Source organism: Heterocephalus glaber, unplaced genomic scaffold (assembly GCF_053883595.1).
Source record: "Heterocephalus glaber isolate CG9 unplaced genomic scaffold, H.glaber_assembly_v1.0 deba00000594, whole genome shotgun sequence".
Taxonomy (NCBI): domain Eukaryota; kingdom Metazoa; phylum Chordata; class Mammalia; order Rodentia; family Bathyergidae; genus Heterocephalus; species Heterocephalus glaber.
The window spans coordinates 28,365,493-28,369,009 of NW_028258151.1; the positions used below are offsets into that span (position 1 = coordinate 28,365,493).

The 3,517-nt window shown below is 36.9% G+C and overlaps 1 pseudogene; it reads left to right on the plus strand.

The window, feature by feature from the left end:
• The first annotated feature begins 1,577 nt into the window (after positions 1 to 1,577).
• Positions 1,578 to 2,197, plus strand: LOC101700075 (large ribosomal subunit protein uL11 pseudogene; annotated as a pseudogene).
• The last annotated feature ends 1,320 nt before the right edge of the window (positions 2,198 to 3,517 follow it).

Here is a 3,517-nt window from a genome sequence, read left to right on the forward strand (position 1 = left end):
TCCCATGTCTATTATTTGAATTCCCTTTTAAAATTTTCAGAACATACATGATTTATACAAATATCTGTATTTCACAAATACATATGATAAAGGAGGTCAAATATACTGAAATTAGTCAAACAACAAAATGAATGAATGATATAGAAAAATCTACATTTCATCATGAGCATACTAAAAATAAGATCTAGCCATGTATCTATTAATAGATATGTTTGAAGTAATGGTGAATATAAATTTTATGGTATGATATCTGGCACTACTGTACTTGGATATGAAAATATTTATTATAGTTGAAAATGACAAGTACTGCTATTATTTTTGCAATTTTTTACCTAAATTCATAGATAAAAAATAATAAGGCTTGGGGCTGGGGATTTAGCTCAGTCGTTCCACCACCTGCCTTGCAAGTGCAAGGTCCTGAGTTCGACCACTGGTACCCCCAATAATAATAATAATAAGGCTTATTATTTACATTCACAGCCAAAATGTATTGAGTAAATACTAATCTCAGTAAGAAGTTGATGAAAATAAAAATATAACTTTCCCTATAGATACATGAACTCTATTTGGAATACCTTTCAATCTTATACCTCTAAACTAAAAGCATGGATTTCTCAGCTTTGTAATACTAAAATTCCATTTCTTTCACAGCATTGGCACATGTATGGCTATTTTAAAACCAGCTTTAAAACATAATTTAAAGTATCTTAGCATTTTTTGCAGTTTTCTCCTGTGTCACTTTAAATTGTTTTGAAGTAGTGTATTTGGCTGAAACATCTAAAAGTTTACCAATAATGACTCATTCTAAGGGAATAAAATTCTATACCATATTTTTGACATCAGCAAAGGTTTGCTTTCAAATTAAAATCACACTGTACCCTTCCAAGCAAGCCTGAGTGTTAAGAATCCTACTTTCCTAGTATAGGTGGAACACCACACCTTCTCCTCCCATCTTTCAATGATCTAGCTTCTTCTAGAGGACCCTGCAATAGAAGTTGGACAAAAGAGCCTCTAATGTAAAAAATAATAATGATAGTTGTGATTATAATTTTAGATGAGCCTTAAATTCAATGACCAATATTGAGAAAGAGAGAACCAGAACCAGAGCGAGCAAGTGAGGAGAGAGAGGGAGAGAGAAGACAAACAAAATATACATAGAAAGAAGGTTCTGTGCAGTTTCAGAGATTGCAGGTATTCAGAAACAAATCGAAGAGTGCCACAGATTCCTTGAAAGCCATGATAAGCTAGTAAATAGCAAGGAATGATTCTGTTTTAGGGCTCTTAAAGGGAGCCTGACACTATAGACAACTTGACTTTAAACTTCTAGCCTCCAGAAATGGAATGATTTTCTCTTTTATAAAGACATCTAGTTTGTTGTGATTTTTCATAGAAAAATCACCTTGGAAATAAGTAAACTACCTAATATTTTTTAAAAACTATGTGTATTCAAGGAGTATAGATTTCCTTACAAGCCACTCATCTAAACTTACTTTAAAAATTTTAAAAGAAAAGCTAATTGGGCCAGATATTAAAAATCATGTTTGCCTGACTGTATCTGGCGTGGTCGAGAGACGTCCGGTCTTTCGGCTTTTGGCTAGGAGGAGGCTACGGTGCAACTTTCTTCGGTCGTCCTGAATCCGGGTTCATCCGACACCAGCCGCCTCCACCATGCCGCCCAAGCTCGACCCCAACGAGGTCAAAGTCGTGTATCTGGGTGCACCGGTGGCGAAGTCGGCGCTATGTCTGCCCTGGCCCCAAAGATCGGGCCACCGGGTCTGTCTCCGAAAAAGGTGGGTGATGATATCGCCAAGGCAACTGGTGACTGGAAGGGTCTGAGGATTACTGTGAAGCTGACAATTCAGAAAAGACAGGCCCAGATTGAGGTGGTGCCTTCTGCCTCTGCCCTGATCATCAAAGCCCTCCAGGAGCCACCAAGAGACAGAAAGAAGCAGAAAAACATTAAACACAGTGGAAATAGCACTTTTGATGAGATTGTCAATATTGCCCGACAGATGCGGGATCGGTCATTAGCCAGAGAACTTTCTGGAACCATTAAAGAGATCCTGGGGACCGCCCAGTCTGTGGGCTGCAATGTGGATGGCCGGCACCCTCATCATATCATAGACGACATCAACACCGGTACTGTGGAGTGCTCAGCTGGCTGAGTTAGAAGCCTAAGAAAGAAAATATTCAAATAAAAAGATGATCTGACAAAAAAAAATTAAAAAAAAAAAAATAAAATCATGTTTTACTTGAAACTTGCATCTTTTTATTTTCAAACGTGTAATATATAGGATAAAAGCTTAAATGGTGCAGTAATGGATTTAAATTCCAGTTTCCCTTCTTATATCTGAGTCTGTGATTAAGAAAGTTAACCTCTGTAAGTTTTAACATGTTATTGTCAAAAATGTCAAATAATAATAACTACCTAGTTAGGATCTTATGGGAATTAAAAGAAACAATACATCCACAGTATCTGTCCATTATTGTCACATAATAGTTACACTACGGATATTAGCAGTCATTTACATTATTTTAGATTTTTATAATATAATTATTATTGTGTATTTTTATTGTATTCTGGAGAGAATACAAAATTTCTCCCTTATAAAGTCCTTGCTACTACATTAAAACCGGAACCTTTGTCAATAATTATCTCCCTTTTGTTGTATAAAAAACCTATTCCTTTATGGCTAAAAAATTGGCTTAGCAGAATAGTGAAGATCTTGGTTTGTGAGAGTAGTATAGACCACGATACAGTAACCACCCCTCTGCCTCCTCCCTGAACCTCAAAGGTTTCAAACAGCGAGTGCTCACTTCTGACTCATGCTATTACTGCTGAACAGCTAGTAGCTCATTTTATGTCTCTCAGGAACCCATGCTGACTGACTCAGTAGCTACCAACTCTGTAATAGAAGGGAAGGAATCTTCCTTCAAGAAATAATACAGGGTTAAGCATGTGGCTCAACAGTAGAGTTCCTAGCAAGCATGCAGCAAGCACTGGATTTTACATACAGCACACACACACAAACACATATGCACACACACACACTAACACACATACGTAGAAATACCATGTTTTCTCATACACAGTTGGTTAAAGCAAAGCTAACCTAACTTCATGGGGCAGAAAAGTGCAATTTTACTTCATGTCTAAAAGCAAAATGAAATGTATTTGCTGAACATTTCTGATGACCACAGTGTCACTAGCTTTGGTTCATGAGTTCATTGAGTAAGTGTATTTAGAGTTTGTAAACCTCTGTAGATTTAAAATACCTAGATGATCTGCACCACTGGATGGGAAAGCCTGTAATTTCAACTTACTTGTTTTGGCTTTGCATCGAGTAGCTTAATTTCCTGAGTAGCTCAGTTCAGAAAATAACTCAAGTCCAAAATCTATGATCTAAACCAGCTTTTTAATGATACAGCGTATTGTGCTGAAGATATAAATCAGTTGTAGAGCATTTGGCTATAAGTAGCATGTGCAAGGCCCTGACATGATCCCCAGCACTGTAAC